The sequence below is a fragment of the Tribolium castaneum genome, chromosome 1, assembly GCF_031307605.1.
Source record: "Tribolium castaneum strain GA2 chromosome 1, icTriCast1.1, whole genome shotgun sequence".
Lineage (NCBI taxonomy): Eukaryota > Metazoa > Arthropoda > Insecta > Coleoptera > Tenebrionidae > Tribolium > Tribolium castaneum.
The window spans coordinates 27799976-27815484 of record NC_087394.1 but is presented as its reverse complement, the minus strand read 5'-3'; positions in this window follow the sequence as shown (position 1 = coordinate 27815484).

Sequence of the window (15509 nt, the reverse complement as noted above, 5' to 3'; positions counted from 1 at the left end):
GTATTTAAAATGTGTCACTCAAAATATCACTTTTCAATACCGCATTTAAAGATTTTAATTGCAATTAAGTTTTATGAAATTATTGGTTTGTGAAATAAATAAATACGACACAGCAATAAAATACACCTACCTTCATATCGCTTCCACGTTGGCTACCGTTTGTAGCTTTAAAAAAAATAATAAAAATGAAACCAAAAAAAAATGTTTATTTGCATTAAATTTTGAGCAAGCCACTTTCATTCATTGAAATTAAAGGCAAAATTTCGTGGCAATAAATTATTTGAGTGGTTTATTTTATTTATAGTTACTGTATTTAAAATGTGTCACTCAAAATATCACTTTTCAATACCGCATTTAAAGATTTTAATTGCAATTAAGTTTTATGAAATTATTGGTTTGTGAAATAAATAAATACGACACAGCAATAAAATACACCTACCTTCATATCGCTTCCACGTTGGCTACCGTTTGTAGCTTTAAAAAAAATAATAAAAATGAAACCAAAAAAAAATGTTTATTTGCATTAAATTTTGAGCAAGCCACTTTCATTCATTGAAATTAAAGGCAAAATTTCGTGGCAATAAATTATTTGAGTGGTTTATTTTATTTATAGTTACTGTATTTAAAATGTGTCACTCAAAATATCACTTTTCAATACCGCATTTAAAGATTTTAATTGCAATTAAGTTTTATGAAATTATTGGTTTGTGAAATAAATAAATACGACACAGCAATAAAATACACCTACCTTCATATCGCTTCCACGTTGGCTACCGTTTGTAGCATTAAAAAAAATAATAATAAAAATGAAACCAAAAAAAAATGTTTATTTGCATTAAATTTTGAGCAAGCCACTTTCATTCATTTTAATTAAAGGCAAAATTTCGTGGCAATAAATTATTTGAGTGGTTTATTTTATTTATAGTTACTGTATTTAAAATGTGTCACTCAAAATATCACTTTTCAATACCGCATTTAAAGATTTTAATTGCAATTAAGTTTTATGAAATTATTGGTTTTTTGAAATAAATAAATACGACACAGCAATAAAATACACCTACCTTCATATCGCTTCCACGTTGGCTACCGTTTGTAGCATTAAAAAAAATAATAATAAAAATTAAACCAAAAAAAAAATAATAATAAAAATGAAACCAAAAAAAAATGTTTATTTGCATTAAATTTTGAGCAAGCCACTTTCATTCATTGAAATTAAAGGCAAAATTTCGTGGCAATAAATTATTTGAGTGGTTTATTTTATTTATAGTTACTGTATTTAAAATGTGTCACTCAAAATATCACTTTTCAATACCGCATTTAAAGATTTTAATTGCAATTAAGTTTTATGAAATTATTGGTTTGTGAAATAAATAAATACGACACAGCAATAAAATACACCTACCTTCATATCGCTTCCACGTTGGCTTCCGTTTGTAGCATTAAAAAAATTAAAAACAACACCAATAAAAAATCTTTATTTGCATGAAAATTACAACAAGCGACATAATTTTACGGCTGTAAAAAACAGTCAACAATGTTATATTTAAGGATTGCTCTAATTGGTCAAATTAGTCAATAACTAATTTGTCCGGCAAGAACCACGTGGAGGTTTAGAGCATTCTTGCCAGGAAAAAAGGATATAAGGATGAGGTAAACAATGATTATTTCAAATGAAGGGAATAAAGGAATTATTGGTTTGTGAAATGAAAAAATAGTACACAAAAATCAAAGCTTTTTCACTTGGCGTTAAATAAATGCTCTTACCTTTATACTGCATCTGCTACCATTTGTAGCAAGACATTTAAAAAATTAAAACAACACCAATAAAAATCTTTATTTGCATGAAAGTTACAACAAGCAACGTTTGTCAATATTAAACAAAATAAAAAATACACAATACGTTTCAATTTGTGGCAATTAAAATTCAAATCAAATTCAATACCTCAGTAAATAAATGCACTTACCTTCATATCGCTTCCACGTTGGCTACCGTTTGTAGCATTAAAAAAAATAATAATAATAAAAATGAAATAAAAAAAAATGTTTATTTGCATTAAATTTTGAGCAAGCCACTTTCATTCATTGAAATTAAAGGCAAAATTACGTGGCAATAAATTATTTGAGTGTTTTATTTTATTTATAGTTACTGTATTTAAAATGTGTCACTCAAAATATCACTTTTCAATACCGCATTTAAAGATTTTAATTGCAATTAAGTTTTATGAAATTATTGGTTTTTTGAAATAAATAAATACGACACAGCAATAAAATACACCTACCTTCATATCGCTTCCACGTTGGCTACCGTTTGTAGCATTAAAAAAAATAATAATAAAAATTAAACCAAAAAAAAAAAAATAATAAAAATGAAACCAAAAAAAATGTTTATTTGCATTAAATTTTGAGCAAGCCACTTTCATTCATTTTAATTAAAGGCAAAATTTCGTGGCAATAAATTATTTGAGTGGTTTATTTTATTTATAGTTACTGTATTTAAAATGTGTCACTCAAAATATCACTTTTCAATACCGCATTTAAAGATTTTAATTGCAATTAAGTTTTATGAAATTATTGGTTTTTTGAAATAAATAAATACGACACAGCAATAAAATACACCTACCTTCATATCGCTTCCACGTTGGCTACCGTTTGTAGCATTAAAAAAAATAATAATAAAAATGAAACCAAAAAAAAATGTTTATTTGCATTAAATTTTGAGCAAGCCACTTTCATTCATTTTAATTAAAGGCAAAATTTCGTGGCAATAAATTATTTGAGTGGTTTATTTTATTTATAGTTACTGTATTTAAAATGTGTCACTCAAAATATCACTTTTCAATACCGCATTTAAAGATTTTAATTGCAATTAAGTTTTATGAAATTATTGGTTTTTTGAAATAAATAAATACGACACAGCAATAAAATACACCTACCTTCATATCGCTTCCACGTTGGCTACCGTTTGTAGCATTAAAAAAAAATAATAATAAAAATGAAACCAAAAAAAATGTTTATTTGCATTAAATTTTGAGCAAGCCACTTTCATTCATTGAAATTAAAGGCAAAATTTCGTGGCAATAAATTATTTGAGTGTTTTATTTTATTTATAGTTACTGTATTTAAAATGTGTCACTCAAAATATCACTTTTCAATACCGCATTTAAAGATTTTAATTGCAATTAAGTTTTATGAAATTATTGGTTTTTTGAAATAAATAAATACGACACAGCAATAAAATACACCTACCTTCATATCGCTTCCACGTTGGCTACCGTTTGTAGCATTAAAAAAAATAATAATAAAAATGAAACCAAAAAAAATGTTTATTTGCATTAAATTTTGAGCAAGCCACTTTCATTCATTGAAATTAAAGACAAAATTTCGTGGCAATAAATTATTTGAGTGGTTTATTTTATTTATAGTTACTGTATTTAAAATGTGTCACTCAAAATATCACTTTTCAATACCGCATTTAAAGATTTTAATTGCAATTAAGTTTTATGAAATTATTGGTTTGTGAAATAAATAAATACGACACAGCAATAAAATACACCTACCTTCATATCGCTTCCACGTTGGCTACCGTTTGTAGCATTAAAAAAAATTAAAAACAACACCAATAAAAAATCTTTATTTGCATGAAAATTACAACAAGCGACATAATTTTACGGCTGTAAAAAACAGTCAACAATGTTATATTTAAGGATTGCTCTAATTGGTCAAATTAGTCAATAACTAACTTGTCCGGCAAGAACCACGTGGAGGTTTAGAGCATTCTTGCCAGGAAAAATGGATATAAGGATGAGGTAAACAATGATTATTTCAAATGAAGGGAATAAAGGAATTATTGGTTTGTGAAATGAAAAAATAGTACACAAAAATCAAAGCTTTTTCACTTGGCGTTAAATAAATGCTCTTACCTTTATACTGCATCTGCTACCATTTGTAGCAAAACCTAAAAAATAAATTAAAAACACAACCAACAAAAAAATTAATTTGTAGGAAAGTTACAACAAGCGACTTTAATAAATATTATACAGAATAAAGAATACACAATACGGTATAATATATGGCACACAAGCTATTAAATCAACACATCACAAGATAAAACGCCAAAAAATGCACCTACCTTCTTATGGCTTCTGCGTTGGCTACTGTTTGTAGCAAGACATTTAAAAAATTAAAACAACACCAATAAAAATCTTTATTTGCATGAAAGTTACAACAAGCAACGTTTGTCCATATTAAACAAAATAAAAAATACACAATACGTTTCAATTTGTGGCAATTAAAATTCAAATCAAATTCAATACCTCAGTAAATAAATGCACTTACCTTCATATCGCTTCCACGTTGGCTACCGTTTGTAGCATTAAAAAAAATAATAAAAATGAAACCAAAAAAATGTTTATTTGCATTAAATTTTGAGCAAGCCACTTTCATTCATTGAAATTAAAGGCAAAATTTCGTGGCAATAAATTATTTGAGTGGTTTATTTTATTTATAGTTACTGTATTTAAAATGTGTCACTCAAAATATCACTTTTCAATACCGCATTTAAAGATTTTAATTGCAATTAAGTTTTATGAAATTATTGGTTTGTGAAATAAATAAATACGACACAGCAATAAAATACACCTACCTTCATATCGCTTCCACGTTGGCTACCGTTTGTAGCATTAAAAAAAATTAAAAACAACACCAATAAAAAATCTTTATTTGCATGAAAATTACAACAAGCGACATAATTTTACGGCTGTAAAAAACAGTCAACAATGTTATATTTAAGGATTGCTCTAATTGGTCAAATTAGTCAATAACTAATTTGTCCGGCAAGAACCACGTGGAGGTTTAGAGCATTCTTGCCAGGAAAAATGGATATAAGGATGAGGTAAACAATGATTATTTCAAATGAAGGGAATAAAGGAATTATTGGTTTGTGAAATGAAAAAATAGTACACAAAAATCAAAGCTTTTTCACTTGGCGTTAAATAAATGCTCTTACCTTTATACTGCATCTGCTACCATTTGTAGCAAAACCTAAAAAATAAATTATAAACACAACCAACAAAAAAATTAATTTGTAGGAAAGTTACAACAAGCGACTTTAATAAATATTATACAGAATAAAGAATACACAATACGGTATAATATATGGCACACAAGCTATTAAATCAACACATCACAAGATAAAACGCCAAAAAATGCACCTACCTTCTTATGGCTTCTGCGTTGGCTACTGTTTGTAGCAAGACATTTAAAAAATTAAAACAACACCAATAAAAATCTTTATTTGCATGAAAGTTACAACAAGCAACGTTTGTCCATATTAAACAAAATAAAAAATACACAATACGTTTCAATTTGTGGCAATTAAAATTCAAATCAAATTCAATACCTCAGTAAATAAATGCACTTACCTTCATATCGCTTCCACGTTGGCTACCGTTTGTAGCATTAAAAAAAATAATAAAAATGAAACCAAAAAAATGTTTATTTGCATTAAATTTTGAGCAAGCCACTTTCATTCATTGAAATTAAAGGCAAAATTTCGTGGCAATAAATTATTTGAGTGGTTTATTTTATTTATAGTTACTGTATTTAAAATGTGTCACTCAAAATATCACTTTTCAATACCGCATTTAAAGATTTTAATTGCAATTAAGTTTTATGAAATTATTGGTTTGTGAAATAAATAAATACGACACAGCAATAAAATACACCTACCTTCATATCGCTTCCACGTTGGCTACCGTTTGTAGCATTAAAAAAAATAATAATAATAAAAATGAAATAAAAAAAATGTTTATTTGCATTAAATTTTGAGCAAGCCACTTTCATTCATTGAAATTAAAGGCAAAATTACGTGGCAATAAACTATTTTAGTGTTTTATTTTATTTATAGTTACTGTATTTAAAATGTGTCACTCAAAATATCACTTTTCAATACCGCATTTAAAGATTTTAATTGCAATTAAGTTTTATGAAATTATTGGTTTTTTGAAATAAATAAATACGACACAGCAATAAAATACACCTACCTTCATATCGCTTCCACGTTGGCTACCGTTTGTAGCATTAAAAAAAATTAAAAACAACACCAATAAAAAATCTTTATTTGCATTAAATTTTGAGCAAGCCACTTTCATTCATTGAAATTAAAGGCAAAATTTCGTGGCAATAAATTATTTGAGTGGTTTATTTTATTTATAGTTACTGTATTTAAAATGTGTCACTCAAAATATCACTTTTCAATACCGCATTTAAAGATTTTAATTGCAATTAAGTTTTATGAAATTATTGGTTTGTGAAAAAAATAAATACGACACAGCAATAAAATACACCTACCTTCATATCGCTTCCACGTTGGCTACCGTTTGTAGCATTAAAAAAAATAATAATAATAAAAATGAAATAAAAAAAATGTTTATTTGCATTAAATTTTGAGCAAGCCACTTTCATTCATTGAAATTAAAGGCAAAATTACGTGGCAATAAATTATTTTAGTGTTTTATTTTATTTATAGTTACTGTATTTAAAATGTGTCACTCAAAATATCACTTTTCAATACCGCATTTAAAGATTTTAATTGCAATTAAGTTTTATGAAATTATTGGTTTTTTGAAATAAATAAATACAACACAGCAATAAAATACACCTACCTTCATATCGCTTCCACGTTGGCTACCGTTTGTAGCATTAAAAAAAATAATAATAAAAATGAAACCAAAAAAAATAATAATAAAAATGAAACCAAAAAAAATGTTTATTTGCATTAAATTTTGAGCAAGCCACTTTCATTCATTGAAATTAAAGGCAAAATTTAGTGGCAATGAATTATTTGAGTGTTTTATTTTATTTATAGTTACTGTATTTAAAATGTGTCACTCAAAATATCACTTTTCAATACCGCATTTAAAGATTTTAATTGCAATTAAGTTTTATGAAATTATTGGTTTTTTGAAATAAATAAATACAACACAGCAATAAAATACACCTACCTTCATATCGCTTCCACGTTGGCTACCGTTTGTAGCATTAAAAAAAATAATAATAAAAATGAAACCAAAAAAAATAATAATAAAAATGAAACCAAAAAAAATGTTTATTTGCATTAAATTTTGAGCAAGCCACTTTCATTCATTGAAATTAAAGGCAAAATTTCGTGGCAATGAATTATTTGAGTGTTTTATTTTATTTATAGTTACTGTATTTAAAATGTGTCACTCAAAATATCACTTTTCAATACCGCATTTAAAGATTTTAATTGCAATTAAGTTTTATGAAATTATTGGTTTGTGAAATAAATAAATACGACACAGCAATAAAATACACCTACCTTCATATCGCTTCCACGTTGGCTACCGTTTGTAGCATTAAAAAAAATAATAATAATAAAAATGAAATAAAAAAAATGTTTATTTGCATTAAATTTTGAGCAAGCCACTTTCATTCATTGAAATTAAAGGCAAAATTACGTGGCAATAAATTATTTTAGTGTTTTATTTTATTTATAGTTACTGTATTTAAAATGTGTCACTCAAAATATCACTTTTCAATACCGCATTTAAAGATTTTAATTGCAATTAAGTTTTATGAAATTATTGGTTTTTTGAAATAAATAAATACAACACAGCAATAAAATACACCTACCTTCATATCGCTTCCACGTTGGCTACCGTTTGTAGCATTAAAAAAAATAATAATAAAAATGAAACCAAAAAAAATAATAATAAAAATGAAACCAAAAAAAATGTTTATTTGCATTAAATTTTGAGCAAGCCACTTTCATTCATTGAAATTAAAGGCAAAATTTAGTGGCAATGAATTATTTGAGTGTTTTATTTTATTTATAGTTACTGTATTTAAAATGTGTCACTCAAAATATCACTTTTCAATACCGCATTTAAAGATTTTAATTGCAATTAAGTTTTATGAAATTATTGGTTTTTTGAAATAAATAAATACAACACAGCAATAAAATACACCTACCTTCATATCGCTTCCACGTTGGCTACCGTTTGTAGCATTAAAAAAAATAATAATAAAAATGAAACCAAAAAAAATAATAATAAAAATGAAACCAAAAAAAAATGTTTATTTGCATTAAATTTTGAGCAAGCCACTTTCATTCATTGAAATTAAAGGCAAAATTTCGTGGCAATGAATTATTTGAGTGTTTTATTTTATTTATAGTTACTGTATTTAAAATGTGTCACTCAAAATATCACTTTTCAATACCGCATTTAAAGATTTTAATTGCAATTAAGTTTTATGAAATTATTGGTTTGTGAAATAAATAAATACGACACAGCAATAAAATACACCTACCTTCATATCGCTTCCACGTTGGCTACCGTTTGTAGCATTAAAAAAAATAATAATAATAAAAATGAAATAAAAAAAATGTTTATTTGCATTAAATTTTGAGCAAGCCACTTTCATTCATTGAAATTAAAGGCAAAATTACGTGGCAATAAATTATTTTAGTGTTTTATTTTATTTATAGTTACTGTATTTAAAATGTGTCACTCAAAATATCACTTTTCAATACCGCATTTAAAGATTTTAATTGCAATTAAGTTTTATGAAATTATTGGTTTTTTGAAATAAATAAATACAACACAGCAATAAAATACACCTACCTTCATATCGCTTCCACGTTGGCTACCGTTTGTAGCATTAAAAAAAATAATAATAAAAATGAAACCAAAAAAAATAATAATAAAAATGAAACCAAAAAAAATGTTTATTTGCATTAAATTTTGAGCAAGCCACTTTCATTCATTGAAATTAAAGGCAAAATTTCGTGGCAATGAATTATTTGAGTGTTTTATTTTATTTATAGTTACTGTATTTAAAATGTGTCACTCAAAATATCACTTTTCAATACCGCATTTAAAGATTTTAATTGCAATTAAGTTTTATGAAATTATTGGTTTTTTGAAATAAATAAATACAACACAGCAATAAAATACACCTACCTTCATATCGCTTCCACGTTGGCTACCGTTTGTAGCATTAAAAAAAAATAATAATAAAAATGAAACCAAAAAAAATAATAATAAAAATGAAACCAAAAAAAATGTTTATTTGCATTAAATTTTGAGCAAGCCACTTTCATTCAATGAAATTAAAGGCAAAGTTACGTGGCAATAAATTATTTGAGTTTTTATTTTATTTATAGTTACTGTATTTAAAATGTGTCACTCAAAATATCACTATTTAACACCGAATTTAAAGATTTTAATTGCATTTAAGTTTTATGAAATTATTGGTTTGTGAAATGAATAAATACGACACAGCAATAAAATACACCTACCTTCATATCGCTTCCACGTTGGCTACCGTTTGTAGCATTAAAAAAAATAATAATAAAAATGAAACAAAAAAAAAGTAATAAAAATGAAACCAAAAAAAATGTTTATTTGCATTAAATTTTGAGCAAGCCACTTTCATTCATTGAAATTAAAGGCAAAATTTCGTGGCAATAAATTATTTGAGTAGTTTATTTTATTTATAGTTACTGTATTTAAAATGTGTCACTCAAAATATCACTTTTCAATACCGCATTTAAAGATTTTAATTGCAATTAAGTTTTATGAAATTATTGGTTTGTGAAAAAAATAAATACGACACAGCAATAAAATACACCTACCTTCATATCGCTTCCACGTTGGCTACCGTTTGTAGCATTAAAAAAAATTAAAAACAACACCAATAAAAAATCTTTATTTGCATTAAATTTTGAGCAAGCCACTTTCATTCATTGAAATTAAAGGCAAAATTTCGTGGCAATAAATTATTTGAGTGGTTTATTTTATTTATAGTTACTGTATTTAAAATGTGTCACTCAAAATATCACTTTTCAATACCGCATTTAAAGATTTTAATTGCAATTAAGTTTTATGAAATTATTGGTTTGTGAAAAAAATAAATACGACACAGCAATAAAATACACCTACCTTCATATCGCTTCCACGTTGGCTACCGTTTGTAGCATTAAAAAAAATAATAATAATAAAAATGAAATAAAAAAAATGTTTATTTGCATTAAATTTTGAGCAAGCCACTTTCATTCATTGAAATTAAAGGCAAAATTACGTGGCAATAAATTATTTTAGTGTTTTATTTTATTTATAGTTACTGTATTTAAAATGTGTCACTCAAAATATCACTTTTCAATACCGCATTTAAAGATTTTAATTGCAATTAAGTTTTATGAAATTATTGGTTTTTTGAAATAAATAAATACAACACAGCAATAAAATACACCTACCTTCATATCGCTTCCACGTTGGCTACCGTTTGTAGCATTAAAAAAAATAATAATAAAAATGAAACCAAAAAAAATAATAATAAAAATGAAACCAAAAAAAATGTTTATTTGCATTAAATTTTGAGCAAGCCACTTTCATTCATTGAAATTAAAGGCAAAATTTAGTGGCAATGAATTATTTGAGTGTTTTATTTTATTTATAGTTACTGTATTTAAAATGTGTCACTCAAAATATCACTTTTCAATACCGCATTTAAAGATTTTAATTGCAATTAAGTTTTATGAAATTATTGGTTTTTTGAAATAAATAAATACAACACAGCAATAAAATACACCTACCTTCATATCGCTTCCACGTTGGCTACCGTTTGTAGCATTAAAAAAAATAATAATAAAAATGAAACCAAAAAAAATAATAATAAAAATGAAACCAAAAAAAATGTTTATTTGCATTAAATTTTGAGCAAGCCACTTTCATTCATTGAAATTAAAGGCAAAATTTCGTGGCAATGAATTATTTGAGTGTTTTATTTTATTTATAGTTACTGTATTTAAAATGTGTCACTCAAAATATCACTTTTCAATACCGCATTTAAAGATTTTAATTGCAATTAAGTTTTATGAAATTATTGGTTTGTGAAATAAATAAATACGACACAGCAATAAAATACACCTACCTTCATATCGCTTCCACGTTGGCTACCGTTTGTAGCATTAAAAAAAATAATAATAATAAAAATGAAATAAAAAAAATGTTTATTTGCATTAAATTTTGAGCAAGCCACTTTCATTCATTGAAATTAAAGGCAAAATTACGTGGCAATAAATTATTTTAGTGTTTTATTTTATTTATAGTTACTGTATTTAAAATGTGTCACTCAAAATATCACTTTTCAATACCGCATTTAAAGATTTTAATTGCAATTAAGTTTTATGAAATTATTGGTTTTTTGAAATAAATAAATACAACACAGCAATAAAATACACCTACCTTCATATCGCTTCCACGTTGGCTACCGTTTGTAGCATTAAAAAAAAATAATAATAAAAATGAAACCAAAAAAAATAATAATAAAAATGAAACCAAAAAAAATGTTTATTTGCATTAAATTTTGAGCAAGCCACTTTCATTCAATGAAATTAAAGGCAAAGTTACGTGGCAATAAATTATTTGAGTTTTTATTTTATTTATAGTTACTGTATTTAAAATGTGTCACTCAAAATATCACTATTTAACACCGAATTTAAAGATTTTAATTGCATTTAAGTTTTATGAAATTATTGGTTTGTGAAATGAATAAATACGACACAGCAATAAAATACACCTACCTTCATATCGCTTCCACGTTGGCTACCGTTTGTAGCATTAAAAAAAATAATAATAAAAATGAAACAAAAAAAAAGTAATAAAAATGAAACCAAAAAAAATGTTTATTTGCATTAAATTTTGAGCAAGCCACTTTCATTCATTGAAATTAAAGGCAAAATTTCGTGGCAATAAATTATTTGAGTAGTTTATTTTATTTATAGTTACTGTATTTAAAATGTGTCACTCAAAATATCACTTTTCAATACCGCATTTAAAGATTTTAATTGCAATTAAGTTTTATGAAATTATTGGTTTGTGAAATAAATAAATACGACACAGCAATAAAATACACCTACCTTCATATCGCTTCCACGTTGGCTACCGTTTGTAGCATTAAAAAAAATTAAAAACAACACCAATAAAAAATCTTTATTTGCATTAAATTTTGAGCAAGCCACTTTCATTCATTGAAATTAAAGGCAAAATTTCGTGGCAATAAATTATTTGAGTGGTTTATTTTATTTATAGTTACTGTATTTAAAATGTGTCACTCAAAATATCACTTTTCAATACCGCATTTAAAGATTTTAATTGCAATTAAGTTTTATGAAATTATTGGTTTGTGAAAAAAATAAATACGACACAGCAATAAAATACACCTACCTTCATATCGCTTCCACGTTGGCTACCGTTTGTAGCATTAAAAAAAATAATAATAATAAAAATGAAATAAAAAAAATGTTTATTTGCATTAAATTTTGAGCAAGCCACTTTCATTCATTGAAATTAAAGGCAAAATTACGTGGCAATAAATTATTTTAGTGTTTTATTTTATTTATAGTTACTGTATTTAAAATGTGTCACTCAAAATATCACTTTTCAATACCGCATTTAAAGATTTTAATTGCAATTAAGTTTTATGAAATTATTGGTTTTTTGAAATAAATAAATACAACACAGCAATAAAATACACCTACCTTCATATCGCTTCCACGTTGGCTACCGTTTGTAGCATTAAAAAAAATAATAATAAAAATGAAACCAAAAAAAATAATAATAAAAATGAAACCAAAAAAAATGTTTATTTGCATTAAATTTTGAGCAAGCCACTTTCATTCATTGAAATTAAAGGCAAAATTTAGTGGCAATGAATTATTTGAGTGTTTTATTTTATTTATAGTTACTGTATTTAAAATGTGTCACTCAAAATATCACTTTTCAATACCGCATTTAAAGATTTTAATTGCAATTAAGTTTTATGAAATTATTGGTTTTTTGAAATAAATAAATACAACACAGCAATAAAATACACCTACCTTCATATCGCTTCCACGTTGGCTACCGTTTGTAGCATTAAAAAAAATAATAATAAAAATGAAACCAAAAAAAATAATAATAAAAATGAAACCAAAAAAAATGTTTATTTGCATTAAATTTTGAGCAAGCCACTTTCATTCATTGAAATTAAAGGCAAAATTTCGTGGCAATGAATTATTTGAGTGTTTTATTTTATTTATAGTTACTGTATTTAAAATGTGTCACTCAAAATATCACTTTTCAATACCGCATTTAAAGATTTTAATTGCAATTAAGTTTTATGAAATTATTGGTTTGTGAAATAAATAAATACGACACAGCAATAAAATACACCTACCTTCATATCGCTTCCACGTTGGCTACCGTTTGTAGCATTAAAAAAAATAATAATAATAAAAATGAAATAAAAAAAATGTTTATTTGCATTAAATTTTGAGCAAGCCACTTTCATTCATTGAAATTAAAGGCAAAATTACGTGGCAATAAATTATTTTAGTGTTTTATTTTATTTATAGTTACTGTATTTAAAATGTGTCACTCAAAATATCACTTTTCAATACCGCATTTAAAGATTTTAATTGCAATTAAGTTTTATGAAATTATTGGTTTTTTGAAATAAATAAATACAACACAGCAATAAAATACACCTACCTTCATATCGCTTCCACGTTGGCTACCGTTTGTAGCATTAAAAAAAATAATAATAAAAATGAAACCAAAAAAAATAATAATAAAAATGAAACCAAAAAAAATGTTTATTTGCATTAAATTTTGAGCAAGCCACTTTCATTCATTGAAATTAAAGGCAAAATTTAGTGGCAATGAATTATTTGAGTGTTTTATTTTATTTATAGTTACTGTATTTAAAATGTGTCACTCAAAATATCACTTTTCAATACCGCATTTAAAGATTTTAATTGCAATTAAGTTTTATGAAATTATTGGTTTTTTGAAATAAATAAATACAACACAGCAATAAAATACACCTACCTTCATATCGCTTCCACGTTGGCTACCGTTTGTAGCATTAAAAAAAATAATAATAAAAATGAAACCAAAAAAAAATGTTTATTTGCATTAAATTTTGAGCAAGCCACTTTCATTCATTGAAATTAAAGGCAAAATTTCGTGGCAATGAATTATTTGAGTGTTTTATTTTATTTATAGTTACTGTATTTAAAATGTGTCACTCAAAATATCACTTTTCAATACCGCATTTAAAGATTTTAATTGCAATTAAGTTTTATGAAATTATTGGTTTGTGAAATAAATAAATACGACACAGCAATAAAATACACCTACCTTCATATCGCTTCCACGTTGGCTACCGTTTGTAGCATTAAAAAAAATAATAATAATAAAAATGAAATAAAAAAAATGTTTATTTGCATTAAATTTTGAGCAAGCCACTTTCATTCATTGAAATTAAAGGCAAAATTACGTGGCAATAAATTATTTTAGTGTTTTATTTTATTTATAGTTACTGTATTTAAAATGTGTCACTCAAAATATCACTTTTCAATACCGCATTTAAAGATTTTAATTGCAATTAAGTTTTATGAAATTATTGGTTTTTTGAAATAAATAAATACAACACAGCAATAAAATACACCTACCTTCATATCGCTTCCACGTTGGCTACCGTTTGTAGCATTAAAAAAAATAATAATAAAAATGAAACCAAAAAAAATAATAATAAAAATGAAACCAAAAAAAATGTTTATTTGCATTAAATTTTGAGCAAGCCACTTTCATTCATTGAAATTAAAGGCAAAATTTCGTGGCAATGAATTATTTGAGTGTTTTATTTTATTTATAGTTACTGTATTTAAAATGTGTCACTCAAAATATCACTTTTCAATACCGCATTTAAAGATTTTAATTGCAATTAAGTTTTATGAAATTATTGGTTTTTTGAAATAAATAAATACAACACAGCAATAAAATACACCTACCTTCATATCGCTTCCACGTTGGCTACCGTTTGTAGCATTAAAAAAAAATAATAATAAAAATGAAACCAAAAAAAATAATAATAAAAATGAAACCAAAAAAAATGTTTATTTGCATTAAATTTTGAGCAAGCCACTTTCATTCAATGAAATTAAAGGCAAAGTTACGTGGCAATAAATTATTTGAGTTTTTATTTTATTTATAGTTACTGTATTTAAAATGTGTCACTCAAAATATCACTATTTAACACCGAATTTAAAGATTTTAATTGCATTTAAGTTTTATGAAATTATTGGTTTGTGAAATGAATAAATACGACACAGCAATAAAATACACCTACCTTCATATCGCTTCCACGTTGGCTACCGTTTGTAGCATTAAAAAAAATAATAATAATAAAAATGAAATAAAAAAAAATGTTTATTTGCATTAAATTTTGAGCAAGCCACTTTCATTCATTAAAATTAAAGGCAAAATTTCGTGGCAATAAATTATTTGAGTGGTTTATTTTATTTATAGTTACTGTATTTAAAATGTGTCACTCAAAATATCACTTTTCAATACCGCATTTAAAGATTTTAATTGCAATTAAGTTTTATGAAATTATTGGTTTGTGAAATAAATAAATACGACACAGCAATAAAATACACC